Raw genomic sequence first — 27,074 nt, forward strand, 5'->3', positions numbered from 1 at the left:
CCCCCACCACCTTGGAGGTGACATTCCACTTAGCCTGTCATCTCATGCTGCATGTTGTCACAGTTTCCGCTGAAACTCTGCGCTTCCTCTTTGTCTACATGGGAGGGCTCCCAGCAGAATAAGAGAACTCTTTTTTACCTCTGAACACAGGTATGATGATCAGACTTCCTCCCCGGGACTAGATGGGCGGATTAGGACTACCACTTCTATTTGCTCGCATGTGGAAACTTAGAAGTGTAGGTAGGGATATTAGATACACTATTATGACAATATGGTGGGACTCTTCCTGTGTTTCACTTAACTGGTCACTGCTGTAATAGTGTTGTGTTTCATTATCCCCATAATAGCAATCCATGCCTTTTTACATAGAACATAGGGGGTCATTCCGACCCTGGCGGTCAAAGACCGCCAGGGCCGCGGATGACGGAAGCACCGCCAACAGGCTGGCGGTGCTTCCCTGCCCATTCTGACTTCGGCGGTAAAGCTGCGGTCAGAAAACCGGGTCCGGCAGTTTCCCGCCGGATTTCCCCCGGCTGGGCGATGGGGATTCTGACCCCCTTACCGCCAGCCTGTTTCTGGCGGTTTACACCGCCAGGAAGAGGCTGGCGGTAACGGGTTTCTAGGGGCCCCCTAACAGGGCCCCAGCCTGCTTTTCACTGTCTGCCTAGCAGACAGTGAATAGCGCGACGGGAGCCGGCTTCAGTGTTGCAGGCCCCCTTCCCGCTGGGCCGGCGGGCGCTAACATTGTTAGCGCCCGCCGGCCCAGCGGGAAGGTCGGAATGGCTGCCGCGGTCGGAGCGGCCAAATGGCGGTTCCCGCCGGGGTCAGAATGACCCCCATAGTTGCTTCAATAAAACCTATTGAACCAAATCCTGCTTCTTTTTTTTTATGTATGAAACTTGTATAACTGTGAGAAAGTGGTACGATCTGTTCTACCACAACTTCACTGCGGAGTCTTAGAGTGTCATGTAATAGGCTGCCACAAAGCACTTTTACCTCTGGTACTGTTGAAGTACTGCTAGCTAGCCAGAAGGGTTAGGCTGACAGCTGACACATGGTGTGGGATCAGAGTCAGTCCCCCATGCTGGGTGGTGCTGTAGCCCAAAATCCAGCAGTGTCATTACTACAACGGGAGTCCTGCTAAAATACTTCTGAGTTCACAGATTCTTTCAAATCAGGGGGCAATTCTTCTGTTCTCATTGGGTACAATCCTACAACATCTTGTGGACTAGTTTAAATTCCAGGTCCTCATCCTGAGTCTGAAATTTGACACCATTTGGTGTACTATAATTTGTGCAATTTAACTTACACAACAAATCTCGTCTTAGCAGATTTAAAAGACTTGAATCACAAACAAAGCCCTTGTGCTTCTCTTTAAAAATTAATCTATTTTGCATGAACATTATTTTAAAATTGGATTGGTAATCTGTTTATTTGTAACTCCTACAACTTGGATTTTCTTTCCCTAAAGGGCTAGGGTTGGGCATCCGCTGTTCTAACAATGGAACAGCTAGCTCTGGTATCAATAATAAATGACACTTGGTGAGCATTTACCTCACCTTCTACAAATGGTCCACTCTGGTCTACCTTTAAGACTGCACCAAGTACGCAATCTTTTCCCCCCTCAGGCACCATCACTGCAAATTGACAGAACTAAAGCTCTCACTGTCCAACATAGGGAACTATTGAAACAGGTTCTGGTTCTGGGTCTGAAATGAGCTTTTATTAACTCTGGGCATTTGATTCATGTTAAATTTGGGGTTGCCCACATTTTGTGGGGCCATCGCAACTTGTGCAACCTGCATCATTGGAACCTGTGTCTGTATTTGCACTTGCATTTGCTGAGCAGGTATGTTCTGCATCTTCATCTTATTTCCTCTTTGCATTCTATCTGGATTCAGCCTATACTCCTTCTTCCAATGTCCGATCTTGTTACAGAAGTGACAGGGAATCATTTACTCAATGTTGCAACATCTACCCTTGAATTCAAACCAGTTGTAACCCCTCAATCTCTACCCTGTGAAGCAACCATACCTCCTTGAACACCTTGCAATCAAGCGTGAAACCTAACTCTTTGCATGTCATTCTGAAGACCATCACCATCATTGTACCAACATTCCCTGCAAATGACTGATTCTGAAAACCTTTCTGTGCCATTTTTGTTGGGGCTAACATAAATTTCACCTTTAGCTTCTTCTGCTTCATCACTTGTTTATCACTACAATACTTTGTGCATTTTAGAATCTTATCCAACAATTTTGTCTGCCAGAAGAACACATTCTGCTGTATATGTTGACTAATCTCAGGTCTCAACCCAATACCAAACTGTGAGATGTGAGATAAAAAAAGCATATATCATTTGGCTCAAGATGTGACTAAACAGTGTGCTGCTGGAATGCTTGCACCGTATATGACGTTGCTCCTCTTCTGCCCCTGCAGTGGTTGAGAGGTTTACCGCCTTAAGCCAGCATAACTTTTGAAGTGCAGCTTGGGTTGGTTTATGAGCCCCCAGGGAATAATTCAGTGGATGACTGTTTGTGCCACCTTAGCCTCAATCCAGAAGCCCCAACCAGTGAGTACAGGTGGGAAGAGGTCATCTAGTTATGTTTTAGTACCTGCACAGCATTGTGGGGGATACGGCATGTTTTCTTGACCCTGTCTTGAGTGGATAACATCACTGCATAGGGCAGCATGGCAGCTTCAGTGAAGAGACGTACGGGCACACGGATAGCACAATTTTGAGACTGTACATGTCACTTCTACATGGTTCTGTATAGGCATCCTAAGTGGCTTTTTGCCCCATTTATCGGGACACTGGGCTCATACAACACCTATGGTACAAACGGCCTGAGACAGGCTGTAAGTGTCAATATGCTGGACTGGAAGGGTTTTTTAATTGTCTTTGCTTGGTCTAGGCTTTTTTATACCTGGTCAGGGTGTTTAATTCACACAGTGCTACAGCAATTAAAGCACTTTGGTTTTCACTGTGTATCACTGTTGCATTATTTAATTGTTATGCACTTCATTCTTCCACAGTCCTGAGGAGGCACACAGTAAAGAAGGGCTGAAACATGTTGACACTTTTTGTACAGAGTAGTCATCTAAATCAGAAAGATATCCAGATATATGTGGGACTCACATGAAGGAATACAGGACAGGATTGTCCTCCATGTGTGTTCATCCCACGAACTACCTGCAATGTGGTCTGTTCTAGAAATAAGAAATGCAGCCACATTCTTTTAATTCAGTTTGAAGACTGAAGCAATACTGTAGTTGGCACATTTGGTTTGTCTTAGCCACAAGATTGGCAATTGGCAATTTTGTGTGTTTAAATTTTGTTTTTGAAATTAATATAATTGTTTATTCACACTCCAGGTACTATCACACTGAGTAATAGTTAATTGCGCCATTTGGATGTAAGAATAAAATGCTTTCTTAAAGAGTTTCTAGTACTATCAGTGAGTAACGACGTATGCAAGATCCTTCCCCACAATGAACCATTTGGCCTCCCTAATTTGGAATGGTTTTAACAGTCACTCATAATATTCATGCACTGACTCTTTCACCACTTACTGAATTCATTTGATTCAGCCTCAATTAATCCAAATCCTTTGGAGGAACTCTGTCTTTCAGAAAAGCAATCACCTCATTGTATTTATCCTTCACAATAGGTAATGGTGCATTAGTGCAAGCATATCTAGGTGGTTCTGAGCTTGGCCAATGTACAGCAGTTTTTCATTTGGCCCACAAATCATTTAGTACAACAATGTCAAATAATGTATTCAAATCAATCCACAGTACTTTCAAAATTTTTACATATTTTTCAACTTGTGTGTACCACTCCATAGGGTTCTCTCTCAATTTTGGGAAATTGTTCGTAAATGCTGCAAGATCTCCCCTACTCCATCGCACCTGAACATACCCTCCACCTGGTAACTCTTTCTATGGATAATACAAAGTGTCTCCTTCATCTGGGGAACCTGGTGGTGCCTTTTCTTTCACTTCAGTCACCTCTGACCGTTTTTTAAATTTGTTTTATTTCTTTGCCCATTTCCTCTCTACTTTCTCAAAATCACTTAATTTAGGAATGATGTTATTCATTCGGTAACATTAAGCACATTCCTGAAGTACGCTTTGCCTCAATTGCTACATCATCCCATTGCACCCCAAAACATTTCTGTAAAAGGACACTTTTTGAAATATTGACTTCATATTTTCTAGCTGATTCATTAAATTAATCATATGTAACTGCTGTTTGTCTAGTACTTTCTTTGCACAAATAGACCAATCATTTCTCTTGATATTGATTCACATGTTCAAGATCTAAATATCCTCTATTTATTTGAAGTTCAATTTTCAATCTTGGGACATTTAATGGTCTTTTTTTCTCTGCACTCTGACTGGGGTCTAAGCTTCCTGCATTCTGTCTTTGCACTGTTCTTGGCAGCTTCCTTAAATCATGGGGGAAAAATCCAATCTTCAAATACATTTGTTTCACCTTGTTGCTTGTGTCGTAAAGACAATTTGTCTCCTTTCCCTTAACAATTGAATAGCTTGTGGCGGTGTCCATGCAACCGACCATCTGTGAATTCCGCAAAGTTGAGGTAAACCCTGTTGCAGGTGTTCCTCCAGCAGCTCCTTGAGCTACTACATTTGGGACAATATTAGTAAAATCATTTGCAGTGCCATTCTCTACTAGGCGTGCTGTTATTACTCAACAGGTGCTGGTACAGTCACAATAGAAGTAGTAACACCTGAAGGCATCACTGCCAGCGGAGTATAAAACTTGGGCGTGCAAATGATTAGGTATAGCAGATTGTACAACAGGTGGTGTCATAACAGGCTGTGTCATTTGCAATTGTCTATCAATTTGAATTACATTAGGGTCAACAGGGACTGTAGCCATTGTCACACTTTTAGTTGGAATACCCCTTGTATTTCCCAGGAGTCCCATAAGGTGGTGGACGTGCAGCTAATCATTTTTCCGATATATCATCTCCTGAGTCACTCTCAGTGTCTGATTTCTTTTCATCTTTTTAATCTTTTCCTCCCTTAACTTTTGTCTTTTTCAATTTATCAGGTTTCTCAAATGTATTAGTAATTGCAGGATATTATGTTGCTGTCTCCACTATACCTTTCCTCCATCTCTGTTGTTCCTCATCCCATATCGATGTGCATAATTTCTCACAGCTCTCTTTGCTCATCCATGAAATTTCACTTTTTATCTACAACAAGCCATTTTCTCCAAGCACTAAGGGGCAGATTTATAGTTTGTTTGCACCTAATTTGCTTAATTTTTTTTAACGCAAATTTGTCGCAAACTTAACTCCATATTTATATTCTGACGCTAGACACGTCTAACGTCAAAATATAGGAGTTTGCACCATTATTTTGATGCATGTACCTACCTTGCGTCAATGAGATGCAAGGTAGGCATTCCCATCTAAAAAATGGTGCTATCCCCATGGCCCCATAGTTAGAAAATGATGCACGGGTGGAAGGAGGGGCTAAATAATGGTGCAAAGCTTGCTTTCTCCATTATTTAATGCCCGGGCAGTCCAGGCATTAGGGGACCTGTGGACCCATTTCCATGGTTAAACACCATGGAATGGGTCCACAGGTGCCCTCCCCAAGCCCCAGGATAAATCTCCCCTCCCCCACCAGAGGGACACTGGAGGCTGGGGGACCCCATCCCAGGTAAGTCCAAGTAAGTATTTTATTTTATTCATTTCATGGGGGCCCCTAACTTGGAGCCCCCTGCATGGCACAGGGTGCAATGGCCATGTCCAGGGGACACTTGTCCCTTGTGCTTGCCATTGGGGTGGTGGGCATGACTCCTGTCTTTCCTAAGACAGGAGCCATGGTTTTGGTGGCTGTACACCAGGAAATGGCGCTAGTCTGCATTTTTTGCCTCTAACCAGGCTAATGTCATTTTCTGACACCCAAATCCATCCTTCCCTACCACCACCCCCTCCCGGCTAGCGTCTTCTTCTAAGACGCTAGCCCAAGTTTAGCGCGGGCTTGCGCCATTCAATAAATACAGCACCTGGCTGGCATTGTTAATTGACGCAAGTTGGCACTAAACTTTTTGCTGCAAAACAGCGCTAGTGCAGTTTTGCGGCAAAAAGCATAAATATGGGCCTTAGTGCTTCACATTGTGTAGGTCTAGGAGGTGGCTTCATGTCACAAAGTTTGTCTCATCATCTGTCAATAATTCTCAGATTGAATGTACCCCATCTAGGAAAGCTCAATAGACCCTCCTTTTCATTGATCTTTCAGGTGTACCTTCAGGAGGCACCTCTTCACCTTCCCTTTCTGCAATTATCACATCACCTCTCATTATGTTTTCTTGATGTGCTGTTGGTTCAAAGAGGGTGATTGAATGTGCAACACAGTAACCCCTTTGGAGAGGAGATAGCCTATCCTTCCTAGGCCAAAGAGAACCATACAATCAATTATTGATACAGTATGAAAATACAATTTATGAACCATACAATGCATCAGTATGGTAGAGCCATGGTTGATAGCTCACAATGTAGGTGCTCCAAAAGACGACACAGTGCAAAGTGACATAAGTAAATAAAGTGTTTATTTACTGTGCCTATACTCTAAGGGCAGAAAATAAACACGATTTCAACAGCAAGACTCAAAATTAGAGGTCACTGTGTAAAAATATATATATCATCAGTATCAGTTCACTACAAAGTCAATGTTTCGACCCCACCGGTGATTATAACATGGACATCATCAGGACCAAGATGGTAGCAGCCAACTAAGCAAAATATGCACAATGGCTGTAACACAACACATTCTAGACACTCCTTGAATTCTAAAAATAATTCTGAAACCCTACCAAACAAAATCTACTGAGCAGACCTACCATCCCAACACAATACATAACAACAGTATAATCTGAACAGTGAAAAATCTGAATGAACTTGAAAAATTCAAACATTTTAAATGCCTTTATGCAGACCCAAGAGCTGCCTTCAATCTTACTGTATTCATGACTTTACTAACCAAGAATGACACTTTCTGGTTGACCAGGAGTGTTGTTATAGCTCAGTCACACTTTGCTTCTTGAAACAACTGCCAAGATTGTATAGAGTGTACAAATCACCAAGCAAGAGACTGGCCAACAAAGAAAAGACGATAACATCTGAAATCCCCCAATTTTCATGTCTCTTCTTATCTCTGACTCTTTGGTGGTGAAACATTACTCCACTCACCCGAGGATCATTATGAAAGGAGATCCTCACTTAACATTAGGGGCTCTTATCAGTGTGTGCAGTCACAGAGAGAATCTTCTCACTTGAAGACCCTGTCCATGAATGTAGAGTAGAGCTGCTGTTAAGATTCTGACAGTGCAGTACCAGCACTGAAGTGGGTCCCTACACCTTTATAGTGAATCCACTGACCCTGTGAATGCAATCCATTTGGTTGGGTGCAACAAGCTCCCCAACAGCGATCTGTGGCTAGCTGCACACAAATGCAGCCCAACACAGAGTAGTTGATGACTGATGCAACATGGTTCTATGCTGTGCTCTCCCCAGAATGTGTGCTAACTCATTGGGTTAGTGCATGCACCGGAGACATCACTTTTTGTTAACATGGCTGCAGACCTGGTCCATTCTGGGTGCAACTAACTTGGGTGTTCACAAGTGCCAACCAGGGCAATGCCACTTCTGTTAATCTGCCACCTGAAGTTCTCAAAGATGTCACGTTCCTGATTAGAACGGATGAATATGTGTGGGACAATATGACAGGTAGCAAGGGGAATACTGGATAGAAAACTGTACCCTACTGTAACATAACATGGCCGAAATGCAAATCACACATATTTTTTCTGTAACAGAATATTCATGAGGAGGGGTACCCCAGGGAAATTTCTCAAGAGCTACGCATATCGGATGGCTTCATTCTGAGGTATAAGCATCAACAAACATCATATTGTCACAGGACAGAGACCATCAAAAGGGCATTTGAAGATTTTAATAACACACCGGACAGTCTATGTTTTGAAAATAAAAATGAATTACACAGAGCATATTACCACTTGTGCGAGTAACTTTAAAATAATGTAGGTTTGACAGAAACCTCAGAACAATGTTGGAAAGGCACCTAATTTCATTAAGGGCAAAAGGCCAAAGAGATGGCAGAGTTTGTGCTACACAACTGCCTCTAATTTAATATACCATTTCCAACTAATGGGGTAACCCAGTGAACATCAGGGCCCGGGTAACAATTAGTGCACAGAAAATGGAACCCTGGCATTGCCAACAAAGATCCCTGGAAAACCTATATTGCTTTAAGGAATCAAAACAATAACATTATACAGACAATTTTTCTGAAACATTAAATAAAAGTCAGTACCCGGTTAGAGACAAAATGGTATCTACACATTTCTACCCTAAAATTTCATGAAGTCTTTCCTGTCACTTCATTAAGAATTGGCCAAAGTGGCTGCAGTCTGCAATTTACAAAAGAATCTATGATAAAAGCTATGGTCGTCTCACTCCCAATGAACTGAGAGAAAGGGCTACATTAAACTAGTAATTGGTGACAATCACCAGCTCCATCGTTTGAGGGGCTTTCTTAGCCTTATGCATCATCATCGGCAAATCGCTGCTGCTTACACGTTATACTTTGCTGTCCATCCTTCATACTTCTCAGTCGGAGGTTCTCATCGTTTGTTACCATTTGTTGCTCCCAAACCCTCCCTTCATCCTGATGAAGATCCTTTTCAATGGTTTTGAGTAACTGTGCAGCTTTTAGGGTCAAAATGTCAACGCTTTTCAAATGGTTTGGACATGCTGTAGTTTTCCCTTCCCTGGGACTTCTAAGGATTTTTCCTAGTCGCCATGGAGGAATTGGGTTACATCTGCATTGTCAGATGGCAAGCAGACAGCTTTTGCACTATTTATTTTACTTTATTTGTACATTTTTCAGTTGGTCACTTTTTATTTTCACAAGTCACTTTGCACAAGCTCTGTTCTCACACTTGTCGCACCTAATTTGAGCATTTGATTATTGATAGGTGTATACATAATTTTGTAAAATAATACATATTGTGATCAATAATCTCTAACTGAGAACTGTGTTTTATTTATTTTTTCAGAAAAACTGTTTGTATAATGTTGTTTTTTTGATTCCTTCAGAGGAACTTTATAGGCACTGACACGGCTCCATTTTCTGTGTTCTAATTTAATATAGATGGATGTTTAAAATGTTTTGCCCTGGGAAACCTTGCCCAATTAAAATTAAAAGGAAGAACCCAACATTATCCTTTCACACTCATTCATAGCCGAAAATATGACACTTAATTTTCATGGTGCTGTGAGTTGTTGGTGTTGGTAGAGGGTTTGACAAACAAAACACTTGACATTGGTGTGGTCCTTCTACCAATATATGTGGATTGATCTTGCTATGGTGTTTGTGCAATAGATGTGGACTGATATTGGTGTGGTGTCTCCTCCAATAGATGTGGATTGATCTTGGTGTGGTGTGTCTGCCAATTGGTGTGGTGCTTCTACTGTAGATGTGGACTGATCTTGGTGTGATGCTTCTGCCACTAGATGTGCTTTGATCTTGGAGTGGTCCCTATGCCAATAGATTTTGATTGATAGTGATATGGTTCTTCTGCCAATAGGTGTGAATTGATCCTGGTATGGTGCATGTGCTAATTGGTTTGGTGCTTCTGCAATAGATGTGGACTGATCCTGGAGGGGTGATGCTGCCAATAGGTGTGGATTGATCTTGGTGTGGGGGGTTCTGCCAATTGGTGTGGTGTTTCTGATAATAGATTCAGATTGATCTTTTCTTTATTTATTTTTTGTTGAGCAGGAAAACAATAACACAAGAATACATTTTGTATACATTTCATGTACACAAATAAAAAAGAAGACGTCTTACATAATGTTGGACACCAAGACATCTAAATACACAACATTCTCAGCTACCCCCTAACCAGTAAAGTGTTTATGAAAGTACATACTTTTATATCAATAAACTCGTAATAAAGTGCCAATCCACAGGATAAAGACAAAAAAGTGCAATTATGCTTAGCAAACTGCCCCTTTGGAATACCGCCATATTTCTTAGAGGATCAATCACTGTAATCTTCAGATTTGTTCAAACCTACCAGGAATAGCGTTAAATAGATATAGAATAAATATACTATCAAACATCCTATTTAATCAGATCATTTTGTTATTCAAACTGCCAGTGCTGATAACGTGCTTATGTCAGAATTCCCTTTATACCCAATCTCCATTGTTATCATGGATCAACATGCACGTAATATAACAATGTTAAATAAGCTGTTGATCAGGCAATTGATAAATTTGTCATTCTTAATTCCTTACCCTGTGGGTAAGTTAAATGTCTTACGGTTGGTACTGTATTTGCAGGCATTACATTTGGTGCACCTATAAAAACCTTTCTGTGTACCAAAAAACTAATTCTCCTTCTTATTTTGTATAGCTATATACCAAAATATAAGTAATGAACTACTTTTCCTAGGCTAGTGATCCTAGGCAAAGGGCTAACCTATGGTCCTATCACTTTATCTGCTTTTATCAAATGCCAGTATTGTTTCATAATCTTCATCACTTCATCTGAATCTGCATTAAAAGTGGTAATACATCTCACTATATTATTTTCTCTTTCCGTTTTTTTGGGATCAGGAGATTGTCTTGTTGCCCCCTAGCAGCCTTGCTACAGGCTTCTTTGATAACTCTCATAGGATAACCTCTAGATCTAGATCTTTCTACCATATTACTCTGTTCTTTTTGAAAGATCTGACTCGTACTGCGGTTCCTTTTTGCTCTAAGTAGTTCACCATAAGGAATACTCCAGTTCAATCTTGGTGGGTGATGACTTTTTGCATGCAAAATGCAATTACCAGCCATACTGTTTCTAAAAAGACTGGTATGTACAGTCTCCCCTTCCACTGTCACTAAAACATCAAAAAATTCCATAACCAAGTTATCGAATTTGTATGTGAAATTCAAATTGAGATCATTTTTTGGTAACCACTGTAGAAAATCTCGGAATGCCTTCTCAGGACCATCCCAAATAATAAATAAATCATCAATGTATCTGATCCAAAGAATTATGGGCCAGATGTATCAAACGTTTTTGCATTCGCAAACGGTGCGATTCGCAGAAATCTGCCGTTTGCGAATGCAAAAACGTGATTTGCGATGTATGAAAGGCATTCACAGGCCAAAAACAAGGAATCGCAAAAATTGCGATTTTTTGCTAAGCAACATGGTTTTGCATGTCGCAATGTGCGTATCGCATTTTGCGACATGAAATACCGAATCGCTATTTGCATTTCGCTAATTGCGAGTCCGAATAGCGACTCACAAATACAGATTCGGTATTTCTCATCGCAAATTGCGATACGCACATTGCGACACGCAAAACCATGTCGCAATTCGATGCATAAAAAATTAGCAAATTGTGAATTTTTGCAGAATGGCTTTTTGCACATGCAAATTACCATGGATTGAAACCAGGTGGTAACCAGGTGCAACCTATAGAAAGAGGCCAAGAATGCCTCAGCCTCTTTTCCACAACAGCTGCACTCTACTTCATGGCAAGGAGAATGAGGATCTTGGCAGGTTTGAGGAGAGGGAGGAGGAGACAGGAGCGCATTTTCAGAGTGCGCATTACCCTTTTTGACCAGACTGAGGAGGAAATATTTGACAAGTACAGGTTGAGCTCAGCCATGATACTTGACCTGATAGCTGAGCTACAACCCATACTGCAGCGCACAACACACAGGACCAATAGCATACCCACCCATGTGCAGGTATTATGCTCCCTGCACCTACTTGCCTCAGGGAGCTATCAAGGGGTCATAGCAGCAGCAGCTGGGGGGGGGGGGTATCACAGAGTGCCCTCTCTAGATTTTTCAATGCATTTCTAAATGCCAAGCTGAGCAGGATACAACAGTACATCAGATTCCCCCACACAACCTACAGGAAATACAGCAGACAAAAATAGATTCCCCCACGTCCTAGGTGCCGTAGATGGGACACATGTTGCAATCTGTCCACCATCGGCCACATAGTATGTGTACTGCAACCGTAAATACCAATATTCAATGAACATGCAGGTGATATGCAATGCCTCCTACATCATAACTGATCTCATGGCCAGGTACCCAGGGAGCACACATGATTCGTACTACTTCGCCACAGTGGGATTCACACAAGACTGCCAGCTGGGGAATTTGGTGAAGGATATTTACTAGGTAATTTCCCTCTTTACAATGGTGCCTTGATGGCAGTGTGATGTCAGATGGCACAGCTTCTCATTATACCCTCTGTTCCTTCCAGGAGACAGTGCCTACGCAGTGCGCACCTACATGATGACGCCCTACTTAAATCCTGCAACACCAGCAGAGCGGAGATACAATTCATCACACAAGGCAACACGCAATGTTGTGGAGCGCACCTTTGGCCTGCTGAAGAGTCGCTTCTGATGCATCCACAAAAGTGGAGGGGCACTACAGTACAGCCCGGACACGACCTGTAGAATAGTGGCCACATGTGCGATTTTGCACAATATAGCTACCACCAGGGGCATACCTGTGGAAATATCGGAGCCAGACTCAAATGAGGATGATGATCCCATACCACCCCTACAGCCAGCAGACAGGACCAGTGCAGCAGAGGGCAGGCAAAGGCGTGCTGACATCACGCACAACCATTTCAGATGTAAGTTATGACAACCCAACCTCACTGACATGTATTCCGGTAGTTAGTCCCTTTATTACCTTAACTTCAGGTAACATACGTGTCACTAGGACCAAACAATACACATGAGTCTGACATGAGCCATTAACAGTGTCGCACTTTTGTCATCATAGTTTACTGTATTGCTACATGTGAAGGTAGTCCCCTATGGCCCTTAATGTCACTTCTTACGACCACGCATCCCACTTGAGTGCGCAGTGGCCTCGCCGGCACCTCTTGTATCAGGCTCACAGGCAGTACTGTGCCTGGCACTGCGACGCCTAGGATCCATCACGGGTACTGCAAGACTGCTGAGGCTAGATGACTCCTCAGTATCCCCAACTCCCAGTTCGCTGGGTGTAGCACTGCGTGCTGTCAGCATAGCATCCAGACCGTTGGTAATTTGCACCAATCCCTGGGCAACATCCGACTGCTATGTGCTGCCTCCACCTGTGCGGCCACAGCACAACTTGATATCAGGGCAGTAGATGTAGCAAGACGATTTACAGATCTGCAAAAGCCATTGAACATTCCCATGAATTGTCTTTCGTGCCTGCGTTGGCTAACTCGCTCATGCCTGATCTCAGTACAGAGTTCCTTAATGGCATTTGTCAGTTCCTTGGTGTTCTCCGCAGCTGTTTGCTGTCCCTCATGCAGCTTGCAGATGTTAGCATTCAGACACTCCAACTGCTTGTGCAGCCCCCCCCCCCCATATTGGCATTGTGTGACTGCATCAGCCTGTGCATTTCCCTCATGTTTTTGTTTTGCAGGCGATGCACTTTGAGCATGGATGCTTCAAGGCCACCAAAGAATGATGGGCTTCACCTCCATCTGTGTGCTGTGTGCCTGCATCGTGAGGCCTCCTGTGGGGGAGTTGAGTGACGCTGGGGCAGGGACTGCTGCCTTCCTGTGGATCTAGCTTCTGGGGGTGGTGTGTGGCCTTCATCTGGCATTTCGTCAGAGTCCAGGCTCGAATCGTGGAGAGGTAACACCCTTGCCCTGCGTCTGATTGGTGCTATACACAATGACTCGCTGGTGTTGGAGTCGGACAGAGGCTGTTTTTCTGCATCCGCCACATTGGCACATTCTGCTGCTGCTGGGCCTGAGCCATCTGCAACGACAATGTGCAGCATGTCATTTATGTATGTATCACCAAATGTGGCACAATGGTAATAAATCTACACTTACATCGTATCACTATGAACTGGGTGTTTTGTTCATCTGGGTGTCGCTCTACTTAATTGCATTCTATGTGCTATTTACAGCTCTGGGTTGTGGACTACCACTCCCATAAGGCATTGTTGTGCCGCATGTAAGATGCGGAATGGACTACTTATCACAATGCTTTGCACTACTTGCTATTTCCTAAGGGGCATTTGTACATGCACATATGGGGTTACATATAATTTTTGGAGTTACCTTTACTAGTGCTGCGTGTGCCGGAAGTGTCAATGTCAGTGACCCCACTAACAGCTTCTGGAAGCAGTGTGGACTCCACCAGGTTTTCCATGGGGGTGGAGGGTGTCTGGGTGGATGGTCCGACTCCGGTGCTCCTTGCCTCCTTTAGCCTGCTGGCCACCCTCTCCTTGGCACGGGAACGCAAGTCTTACCACCTCTTGTGTATCTCTTCCACTGAGCGCTGCGCAACCCCCACTGCTCAGATTTTGGTCTGGATGTCAGCCCAAAGTTTTCGCTTCTCACTCTCTGGTACCTGGGATGAGCTCTTCCCAAATAGCCGGTCATGGCTCCTGACAACCTCCTCAGTGAGCACCTCCAATTCTTGCTCACTGAATTTCAGCTTCCTCTTCCTCTCTCCCTTCTCCTTCCCATTACCAGCATTGGCCATGTTGATGTCAGGTCCTGGCTTGCTCACAAACTTGCTCCCTGGGGCTGGTCTTGGACTCTCTGACTGCTCCTGTGGGTGTGGTACCTGGAAACAGCATGGGCTGACTCACTTCCTGCTTGTGATGTCATCAGGCTGTGCCAGGAGACCGTTTTCGCAATTCGTGATTTTCAAATACCGAATCGCAAATATTTTTGCGATTCGGTATTTGGACCTCGCAAATTGCATTAGCGATTTTTAAGAAATCGCTATTTCCGACTCGCAAATTTGTTAGATAGCATTTTGCGACTCAGAATCCGAATCGCAAATGGCTTTTTTCATACATCTGGCCCTATATTCTTCATCCATCCTTCATTTTCTTCCAACATCACATATTGGGTCTCCCACCAACCCATAAACAAACATGCAAAACTTGGAGCAAAGCAACTTCCCATCACCGTACCCATGATCTGTCTAAACCATTGATCCTCATATAAGAAACAATTGTTCTCCAAACAGATTCTTAGCATTTTTAAAAGCATTTTAGAATGCTTATATAGCCTTACTGGTTTATCCCTAAAGAAATGTTCACAGGCCTTGATGCCTAATTCATGTTTGCTACTAGTGTATAAAGACACTACATCAATGGTTACCATAATGTAACTAGATTTCCAAGGGATATTTACAATTTTTGCAATAAAATCCATACTATAAATATGAGGCAAGACTCAGTACATAGGGGCACAAAAAGTAATCCAAATAAATAGAGGTAGTCTCGAGGAGGCTACCACTGGCTGACACTATAGGCCTCCCTAGTGGGTTAGTACTGTCCTTATGAATCTTCGGTAACATGTAGAAACAAGGTACCACTGGCTTCTTAATTGTCAGAAAATGTAATTCATCATCACTGAGTAGGCCCTGACCATACCAATCTGAGAGCAAAGATTAGTAAGAGTCCACTGAAGTTTTATATGCTGCCATCATTGATTTTTCATAACACTTTGATAATTCCAATTGTTTCCTTGCCTCTTGTTTATATTTTTCTAAATCCCATAATACACATTCCCCCCTTCATTCGCTGGTTTAATTTAAAAGATGTAGCCTTTTTCACCGTATCAAGCGCTCAACGTTGACCTAATGTCAAATTGTTAGCACAACTTTTCTTACTTCTCTTCCATAATTCCAGCAGGTCAAACCCCACGGCCTCATGGAAGGCATCACTATTGTCATGAAGGGTAGTGGGATTACACCTAGATTTTGTCTTAAAATTACTCCCACTTTGCCTACCCGTTTCTAATCCCAAATCTGTTAATAACTCACTTTCAGTGTCCCACAACCTCTCCCCTACTTCTAGTTCTCTTAAAATAGCCAAACCTTACAGATCCCCAAAACATAGTTCTCTGGATATGTCCACGGAATCCATGTTTTTATCCTCTTTCTTCATAAGTACACCAGGCTTGTCCTTCTGTTGAGTAAATATTTTCAATAACTTTAATTTCCTATTGAATAGAAAAATATCAATACGAGTTTTTGTATAATCAAAATTCGCTACAGGACAAAAGGATAATCCAAGTTCTAATAAGGAACATTCATCAGGAGTTAAAATACGAGAGGAAATATTGACAACAGTCAGTTTGTTCTCACCTATTATTTTTTCTTTCGGCTCTGCCGAGTTCCCCTCCCCTGCGGCACGTAGTTTCCTTCCAGCTGTCCCCTCATTCCTGTTCCTTTTCTGTCAATGTTTCCTTCTTTTGCTCTTGGGGGCTTCCTTTGGGGTCATTGATTCAATTGTAAAAAACGATATTCCTCTACAGTAGTAAATGGCTGTCCTACGGTTCCACTTGTACCAGGTTGTTCGTCCAGGTCCGAAACATTCTCTGAACTAGACCCCGATGAGATTAATTCCTGTTGTCTAGGGGATTCATTTCTTCTGAATTCCTTTCTTGCCATATCATATTTCTTACCCAATGTTAATACTTGGCCCATAGAATAGTCAATCTTACCCCTTAGGAATTTTCTTTTCTTTCTAGTCTTGATCTCCTCCTCATACTTCATCAACCTCATTTCCATCTCCTTAAGAAAAGTGGCAATTTCCTCTTTCTCCGAATTATTTTCCAACATGGCCTTTAATTTCTTAATCTCCTCACTTGTTTGCTCTATTTCCATAGCTGCATATTTTGACAAGAGCTCCAACATCCCCTTGCCAGTAAATGCCATCAAAGCAGACCATTCCTCCAACAATTTCGGATGTGGGTTCAAATATGTGGGAGTGATTAGTATCCTGAGTCCACGTGGGACTCTTCTTACCTCAATGAAATTATTCAGTCATATAACCTCCCAACTTCTATTGCTTTCCTTCTTGCGTAGCTTTTCCACTTGCCACAATTGCTGTTTCAAGTTTATAACTTCATTAGTACCAAGACCATCCTTTTTGTTGTTAACCTCAACCGATGATCCCATCTCGTTTTCATTGAAGAGGTTACAAGCTGCTTCCAATCTAGATCTAATCACTTAATTCATATCCATAATCTTGCTAGCAATCCTTCGAAATAATAAAACCCAAAACGTGTGTGTCACCTGCTCCTATATCTTCATAGTCCTGTATTTCCCCAAAACTTGTCACTTCTGTAACATATTTTGTGGGTTCTTGCGTTCCTTCATCTAACGAGCATCAACTCCTGCCACTGCCAGCCTCACCATTACACAGAGTTTTCTTGATATGGTTTCCAAAACACTGAATGAAATCACTCCCCGCGTATTACATATCCTCAACCCAGGCTCTGAATTGGCGAGTGGCAGGAGTCACTCCTCTCTCTTTTACGTGTGCAAATATATCTGGGTGTTTACGTTCCTTCTTCCAATAAATAAACAGACATCAAGGGGGTCATTCTGACCCTGGCGGTCATTGACCACCAGGGTCAACGACCGCGGGAGCACCGCCAACAGGCTGGCGGTGCTCCCAAGGGCATTCTGACCGCGGCGGTCCCGCCGCGGTCAGAAACAGAAAACCGGCGGTCTCCCGCCGGTTTTCCGCTGCCCTGAGGAATCCTCCATGGCGGCGCAGCTTGCTGCGCCGCCATGGGGATTCCGACCCCCTCACCGCCATCCTGTTCCTGGCGGTCGTGACCGCCAGGAACAGGATGGCGGTGAGGGGTGTCCTGGGGCCCCCCAATGGCATGGGCACTGCAGGGGCCCCCGTAAGAGGGCCCCTAAAAGATTTTCAGTGTCTGCATAGCAGACACTGAAAATTGCGACGGTGCTACTGCACCCGTCGCACCCTTCCCACTCCGCCGGGTCCATTCGGAGCCGGCTTCATCGTGGGAAGGGGTTTCCCGCTGGGCTGGCGGGCGGCCTTCTGGCGGTCGCCCGCCAGCCCAGCGGGAAACACAGAATAACCGCGGCGGTCTTCTGACCGCGTAGTGGTATTCTGTTGGGGGAACTTTAGAATCACCCCCTAAGCGTCTACCATCCTCTTAATAACGAGGAATGAAACCCCTGCACCGGTAAACCTCAACATGACTTTTCACAGTCTCCTTCTCATATTCAAGACGCTGCATGAAAATCCCTTGCCGCGTCTCCCATTTTCACAACAATGCTCGGAATTCAAGGGCAGCGGGAGTCAGGAAACAAATGTATCCACCAAGGTTTTTCCTGCTAGTTACGGACTTCTAACCACCATTGTGGTTGTTGTGTTAATTGACTAATTCCTACCCAGGCTATAATAGAGCACAGCATTTTAAGCTCTAATTCTGCCCTTCAGGTTACCCTGGGAAGTCATTCCCCCATACCTGAGCAAAGGCCTGAAGTCTGCATGAGCAGCTGCAGCGAAGCGTTCAGCAATCAGCATACAGTTGTGGTTTTCGGGCTGAAATCTCCCTCTAACGTGTAAGGGACAGGAAAGTGTTTTTATAATATAACAGCTGAAGTTCTGAGAAAATGTCCCTACGTGAGGATGTGTGTTTTCTATTAGTATCAGAGACAAAACTCGTACCACGTTCGACGGCAACCTATCTTACTGCAGCCTTGAAAGAAGCACAGAGCGAACAAGAATGTCTTGTTTAAGAACATAGTGCTGGCCTAAGCAAAAACAGCTAGATAGAAAGAAATAAAACAAGACCGCAAAAGTGGCTATGGTAAGAAGAATAAAATGAAGCTGAATAAAATATATCTAGGTTAAAGTACATAGCGACAGGCCTGGAATGCTAAAATAACGTGCATGGAGCTTTAACTAAAATGGCTACACAACACATGTAGTACAAGGGAAGGTTTAGACCTGGCAAGTGGGTACATTTGCCAAGTCGAATTGGCAGTTTAAAACTGCACACACAGACACAGACACTGCAATGGTAGGTCTGAGCCATGTGTACAGTGCTACTAATGTGGGTGGCACAACCAGTGCTGCAGGCCCACTAGTAGCATTCGATTTACAGGCCCTGGGCAGCTCTAGTGCACTTTACTAGGGTCTTACCAGTAAATCAAATAAGCCAATCATGGATAAAACAATCCACAGTACAATTTCTATGGGGAGCACTTGCATCTTAGCACTGATTAGCAGAGAAGTGCGCAGAGACAATAAACCAGCAAAAACAGACCCGCCAAGATAGGAGGAAGGCAAAACGTTTGGGGATAACCCTGCAAAAAGTGCCGTTTCCAAATAACATACATATATATATATATATATATACACACATATATCACCTACTGGCGCTTGCCAGTAGGTAGTTATAGTTAGGACCTAAGTTCCATAGAAAAAGCATTTTTTGACTTGCCTATAACTTTAGCACCATTTGATGAATCTTCACGAAATTTTCCAAAAAAAGTGTGCCCACAAATCTTGTTCTGCATGGAAGTTTTGGGGTGATCCATCAAGCGGGGCGGAGAAAAAGAGGGGGATCAAAAAAGTGAACTTCCCAGGTTAATTCCCATAGGAGTTTTGAACACAAATACAGTCCGAACCGCCGGACGGAATTACACCAAATCTGGCAGAAAGGTAGCTTTTGGTCCGCAGATTATATTAAATTGCGTGTAAATCCATTCAGTAGTTTAAGGAACATTAAAGGAAAACCAAGTTTGTATATCTAAAGGCACAAAGGCTTCGCAAATCCTCCCGATCTCGTGCTGAGATGTGATTGGCTGTCAACAGGGAATGTTGGCAGCCATTTTGGGACTCAACTTCAGCTGAGTCCCAAAAAAAAAAAAACAGAAAAAAAGAAAAGGGGGCAGGGAATAAATAACCTTAACCCCCAACCTTGGTGCTGGTGTCCCTCCGGATCCCCCCAAGGCAAAAAAAGCTTTTTTTAAAAAATTGCCATAAAATCGCAGCTCATTTGCAAATTTGCAACAATTTTTTTTTTTTAAAGGAAGCGCGGACTCCTGCTCTTCTTCAAAACTTAGCCTCTGGATGTGCCAGGTAACTATGCAAGGACCCAAATACCCTGCAATGTAGTTAATGTATCCCCTGCCACGTTGCACATGAGCATTTGACTGCCATGACACAACATTCAAAGCACTTTCTGTATCGGGAAAATCTCTGCAGAAGAATCCCACTTACAGCCTGCACAGGACTTAAATGCTAGAGATTGTTTGCTCCTTTTTAATTTGAAATCCCGTGTTTATGAGCTGAAAGGGAGAAAAGAAACAAAGAAGCTCACAGCATTTCTAAACAAGCATTTGCAATGCAAAAGGTCTTGCATTTACTTGAGTTGGAACTCTTGGCGTTTTAAATGCATAATTGGACTTTTTTTGCTACATAAATTGGTCAACCCTGCTGCATATTTTGGTCCTTTCTGCCACATAACTTTAGTGGCCCTACATATAACTAAAGGGTTAGTAGGCCTACTGGAAAAATATTCAAACAAGTCTCTTAAAACACAAACTACTCTAAGCTGCAAAACAAAGGTTTCAGCCATAGGAAAACTTACATTAAAAGTACACTGAATGGTGGGTTGGGTTATTATTTTGGGGTCCCAACTAACCTAGTGTGAGGACCCAGACATGATCTAGACAGAAAGAGCATTGGAGGCATGTGGTGATCATTTTGTCTTAGGACCACCACAGGTTATGAACAAAAAAATGTTTTGTAAAAGGAATACCCAGCAAAGCATTATGGGGTGAGTTTCAAAGTGCCGAGAATATTGTAGTGTTGAATGTAATGCTCAGAATAGTCCCTAGAGGACACCACAATAAAAACACATTTCCAAGGAACATGGTCATGCAATCATATAGGTAGCACCTAGAGAGTAAAACCACATGAAAAAAATGGTAGAAACCATTTTCAGGACTAGCAGGCCTACTGCTATGATATTACACTCAAGGCTCTCAAAACAGAAACTGCTCTGAGCTGTGAAACAAAAGCTCAAGCCATGAGAGAGCTTAAAAAAGACACTAAGGCCCTCATTTTGACATTCCACCTGACAATGTCATATAGCCATCAGGCCGCCTGTGAGGCCTGAACCACGCCGGCCCTATTATGGCTCCCCCGCTGGACCGGCAGGAGAAAACAGAGTTTCTGCCCGCCGACCCAGCGGGGAACAGGGCCTTAACATTGCAGCCGGCTCCTAATGGAGCCGGCGGCAATGTGGCGGTGCAGCGGGTGCAGCAGCACCCGTCGCGCATTCCACTTCCCATAATTCGGCCAGTGGAATGCACAATGGGGCTGTGCATGGGGGCCCCCCAAGTCCTCCGCTCCACCGCGTTCATAATGTCGCAGCTGGACCACCACTTCTAGTGACCGCTAGGGTCATAATGACCCCCTAAATGGTGGGAGGGTTTAATATTTTCGGGTCCCCACTAAGCTAGCCAGAACGAGTGCATCATGCTGAACGATTTGCTGGTGGTCCCATTGCCCTAGGACCACCACAGGATGAGTTATGAGCAAAAACGTTTTGGAAATATTGACTGTAATGTGCTCCACAATAAAAATAGCATTTGTAAGGAACATGGGGGGTTATTCTAACTTTGGAGGAGGTGTTAATCCGTCCCAAAAGTGCCGGAAAAGTGACGGATTTACCACCAGCCGTATTACGAGTCCATTATATCCTATGGAACTCGTAATACGGCTGGTGGTATATCCGTCACTTTACCGTCACTTTTGGGACGGATTAACACTCCTCCAAAGTTAGAATAACCCCCATGGTCATGTAACATATAATGAGCCCCTAAAGGGCATAACCACATAAAAAAAGAATTGTAGAAAATAATGCAATGCAATCATATAGTTAGGCCCCTAGAGAGCACAGTGCGTTATATATTTTGAGGACTAGCAGGCCCATTACAATGATATTACAAACAAGACCCTTTTGTCCTAGGAACACTACAGGCTGGGTTATGGCTAAAAAAAATTGAAAAGAATTGTTGCAAAGCATTATGGGGTGAGTTTTCCAGAGTGCAGTGAATATTGTAGTATCAGTTCTCCCACTGTGCCAGGAGAGCCTCTATGATGATTTCTGTGTTTTTATTTAGGGAAAGCATTTGCCAATTATAAGGTTTTTTTTTAAAGCCATGGAGCACAAAGGGGAGAGACAAATGCAAAATTGAAACAACTCCGATTAGGTAACAGTGTGAACAATGTGGTGGGTGCACCAATACCGCCGATCAAGTTCACATGGTTTGTGCTCAAATCGCTCTAGCCACCATGGAGCGCAAAGCGGAGAGACAAAAGAAACTTCCCCCTTCAAAACTATGTCCCTCATTACAACCCTGGCGGTCGGTGTTAAAGCGGCAGTAATACCGCCAACAGGCAGGCGGAAAAAAAAATGGGATTACGACCACGGCGGAAACCGCCAACATAGACAGCCACTTTAACACTCCGACCGCCACAGCGGTAGAAACAAACAGCGCGGCGGTAACCGCCAACAGACTGGAGGAAGACAATGTACCGCCCACCCTGTCACAACATGGCAATCCGCCACCTTTTCCAGGGCGGAACCAACGCAAATAAAAACACGGCAGAAACAGTACACAGAAGGGAAAACACTCACCTCTCCACACCCCACGAAGAACCAGGACGCCATGGAGCCAGAACTGCAGATCCTGCCGGCGATGGTCTTCCTGCTCCTCTATCAGGGGCTCCAACGATGGCGGCGACGACCACAGTGAGTACTGCACCTACAACACAGGGGAGGGGGGGAGGGAAAAAAGAGTGACACACACATGCAACACGCAACACCCCCACCCCCACCCTCACCCACAACACCATACACACAAACACATGCTGCAACATTACATATACACCCCCAACCCCCCTTGATAACACAAGGACAAAAGGAAATGATTTGAACGATTGTAATCAATAAAAATCTAGTAGTCAAAACTCAAAATCCAGTATATACAATTATGTACACCAACTACACAAGTCCGGGTAGTGCACCAATCATTGTCCTTGGACCACGGGGCCCAAAATGCATGGGCGACGCCCACACTAGATACCTGACTGGAAACGGAGAGAACACTGCTGGGGCATCAGACCGAAAATATACAGGCACCTCAGGGGGAGGGGGGCACCTCAGCCTGATGAACGCACAATGCCACTGCTCCACGAGGGGGCTCCATGCCCACTGCTTTATCCTGGGGAGTGCAAAGCCACAGTCTCTCAAGTCTTTTCAGTGGGTGGGTTGCCCACTGCTTTATCCTGGGGAGTGCCAAGCCACAGTCTCTCAAGTCTCTCAAGTGGGAGGATTGCCCACTGCTTTATCCTGAGGAGTGCCAAGCCACAGTCTCTCAAGTCTCTCTAGTGGGTGGGTTGCCCACTGCTTTATCCTGGGGAGTGCAAAGCCACAGTCTCTCAAGTCTCTCAAGTGGGTGGGTTGCCCACTGCTTTATCCTGGGGAGTGCAAAGCCACAGTCTCTCAAGTCTCTCAAGTGGGTGGGTTGTCCACTGCTTTATCCTGGGGAGTGCAAAGCCACAGTCTCTCAAGTCCTTCCAGTGGGTGGGTTGCCCACTGCTTTATCCTGGGGAGTGCAAAGCCACAGTCTCTCAAGTGGATTACAGTCTCCACTGGTTCTGGAGGGGCTTGGTTCCTAGAGTGCGTCATCCTGCCAAGGGCTGAGGTAGGGGATGCCTTTCTCCACTGGTTCTGGAGGGGGCTTTGTGCCCAGAGTGCTTCATCCTGCCAAGGACTGAGGTAGTGGATGCCTTTCTCCACTGAAAGTGATGCTTCATGGAAGCTGCCCAGGCTCCTGGAGCTCACCACTAGCCTCGGACGACTGACCACTGGGGATGGCAGCCATGTCTGCCACTGGCTCAGGATGTTGCGGGGCCGCTTGCGGTGCTTGCGGCGGTGTCAGTCGCGGCGGTGCTGGCGGCGGGCTCTGTGGCGGCGGTGTTGGCGGCGGGCTCTGTGGCGGTGGTGATGGTTGCGGGCTCTGAGGCAGCGGTGCTTGCGGTGGGGTCTGTGGCAGCGGTGCTGGCTGCGGGCTCTGTGGCGGTGGTGCTGGTTGCGGGCTCTGTGGCAGCGGTGCCGGTGGCGGGGTCTGTGGCAGCGGTGCTGGCGGCGGGCTCTGTGGCAGCGGTGCTGGCGGCGGGCTCTGTGGCAGCGGTGCTGGCGGCGGGCTCTGTGGCGACGGTGCTGGCGGCGGGGTCTGTGGCAGCGGTGCTGGTGGCGGGGTCTGTGACAGCGGTGCTGGCGGCGGGCTCTGTGGCAGCAGTGCTGGTGGCAGTGCAGGTGGTGGTACAGGTGGTGGTCTTCTCTGCCGTACAGGTTGGCGTCGACGTGGAAAGAAGGTGTGACACTGGTCCCTCAGTCGGTGCCACCATGCCCTCTCTTGACCTGCCCTTCAGTTTCTGGCCCTTCCCCACCTTTGATGGTGGAGCAGCTGTCTTGCCACTATCCCCTTTCGTTTTGCCTGACCCCTTGGTGGCAGGTGTTTTCTGCTTCTCCCTCTGGGATGTGGGCAACTTTTTTAGCTTGGCAGGTGGCGGAATGTCCTTGCCCTCGCTCTGTGGCACACTGGCAGCCCTGATGGATGGCGCACTCCAATAGCCTGCAGTTGCTGGCACCACTGTGCCTGGGTATGTGGTGGCTGAGGTGCTGGGTTGGGACCTGGAAAACCTGCCCCTAGGGGACAGACGGGGGGGGGGGTGGGGTGTAGGGAAGAGGTCAATATTAGCCAGGAAAAGTTATTTAGACACACTGGGACGGGTAGATGGAGGGTGTTTGGGAGTAGAAGAAGAGGTAGTGGTTGTAGGAGGTGTACGTCTGCTGAATTTGGGTGAAGGTGCATGGGCTGGAGCCTGTTGTGAGGTGGATGGCTTTTGGGTGGGTATGTGCCTGCGTTTGTGTACTTTGGGAGGAGGTGTCAAAGCCCAGCTCACCTGAGTTCTTGTTCAGTTCTGATGCAGGTTGAAGACAATCCGACCCCACCCTGAAACTGCTTGTTCCAGCACACTAGTTTTTAAAACAGTGCACTAAGAACAGAAGCTCAAGGGAAGGGGGGAAGTGGATAAAATAAAAAAAGAGAGACAACACCGTTCTTGCGTTTCCACTGTTGAAGTGCTGCACAAATCTGCGGCCCTTTCTGACTTCTGTTGAAACTGGTGCCTAATGAAACATAAACAAAGAACAGATAAGTGCAACCTATTCCTAAATGGGTTCCTGACTATCCCTTTATTTATTAGAAATTCTCTTCTAAAAGTACCTCTTGGATCCTGGTCTCTAGTTTCCAGGTTTGGAATGTGTTACTGCTCTGGGATGTGTTTTCTATTACTGTAAAACTTTTTTCCCATATTTCCAGAATCTTTTATAAAACAAATACTGTACTTTTACATCAAAATACAGCATGTAATTTGTGCAAGTCCTTGATTTACTGTTTGCCTTGCTGTTAATGGTTTCCACTGTTCGATTCTTAAAAGTTCCATGAGAAAAAACAATGTTTGCTTCACAAAGTTCTGCAAAATATTCTTGTAACAAAGAGTTTGAATCACAATGTTCGTGGAAGGTATTTCGTTTCAAATTGTCTATACACGAATCCAGAAATTGTTGTCAAAGTTCTTTCAGGTAATAAAAGGTTTTGCACTTACTTGTTGCTGGCAAGAGATACTGATCAGTCTAACCTTGTCTTCTTTCTCTTTTGCAGGTTACTCATAGGAGAGAGGCTGAAGCAAGGAGGAACCGGAAACCAGAAGAAGGAAGAGCCAGAAGCTGCGCCCATTGAAGTCAATGAAAGTCTGTAAAGAGCAGGAGTGCCAGCGCCGAGGGATCTGTTCTCAGGTAAGCGGGAGGTAGACGAGCACAAGCACTGGGTGAGGCTCGGGGGATGCCTTTTATAGACAGGGCTGGGTGTGGTTTGAAGGGCTGGGTGTGGTCCTCACATGCTGCACATGTTCTTGGAAGGTGTGCAGAGCTGGGTGTGGTTTGAAGAGCTGGGTGTGGTCCTCACATGCTGCACATGTTCTTGAAAGGTGTGCAGAGTTTCAGTTATTATGCAAATGAGTTGGATTAACACATGGCCTAGGGAAGAGTGTTTTAAAGAAGCCTTGGTAAAAGCAAGGCCCAATGTGTAAACAAAACAGCACATTAAACAACATACACAGAAGCCTGGGGGGGGGGGAAGGTGAGATAACAAGAAAGGCTTTCAATAGTAAGTTTAAAAGGGAGCTATTACAGAAACCACTAGTGCAGTGAGAGGGGACATGCTCTTTGCTGTGTACAAACCCTAACAGTTGCCCCCCTCAAAGGCCCTCCTACAGGACGGGGTTTTCCTGGATTTTTTAAATAAAACCGTCTAATCAGCTGTGGGGCATGTACATATGATGCTGGTTCCCATGAATTCTCAGATTCATCATATCCTTTCCATTCTACTAAATAAAACAGACGTCCACTAATTCTTTTTGAGTCTTTTATGCTTTTCACTTCATATTCCAGATTTCCCTTAATTGGTATGGGTGGAGGTGGTGGTTCAGGTCGGGTTTTTGAGTTGTACGGCTTAAGCAAGGACACATGGAATGTAGTATGTACTGGATATTCTTTTGGTAAATCTAATTTTACTGTTACCGGGTTTACTATGGCAGTTATACTAAAGGGTCCAATGAAACGTGGTTGCAGCTTTCGGGATCCCTCTATGTTTAGGTTCTTTGTGGAGAGCCATACCTTGTCACCAATTTTATACATTGGGGCCTCAGACCTGTGTTTGTCTGCTTGTCTTTTCATGCTTTCCTTGTACTTTAATAAATGTTTCCTGGCTTTGTCTTGTATGTCACCTAACCTCGTTAGTCTATCCGTTACTGTAGGCAACAGGGAATCTTCTAACAAAATGGGTATAGCTCTTGGATGATACCCCTGCAAGAAATAGAATGGTGAGCAAAGTAGAGCTGAATGCTCAGTATTATTATAAACAAACTCTGCTACAGGGAGAGCTTCCAACCATTCACTAGAATAATCAGCCAATAAACAACGTAGCATTTGAAGTAAGGTTTGGTTCAGTCGTTCAGTCTGTCCATCTGTCTCTGGGTGGAAAGCAGTGGATAAGGCCACATCTATTTTCAGTTTTTCACATAATTTTTTCCAAAA

The sequence above is a fragment of the Pleurodeles waltl genome, chromosome 8 (genome assembly GCF_031143425.1).
Source record: "Pleurodeles waltl isolate 20211129_DDA chromosome 8, aPleWal1.hap1.20221129, whole genome shotgun sequence".
NCBI lineage: Eukaryota > Metazoa > Chordata > Amphibia > Caudata > Salamandridae > Pleurodeles > Pleurodeles waltl.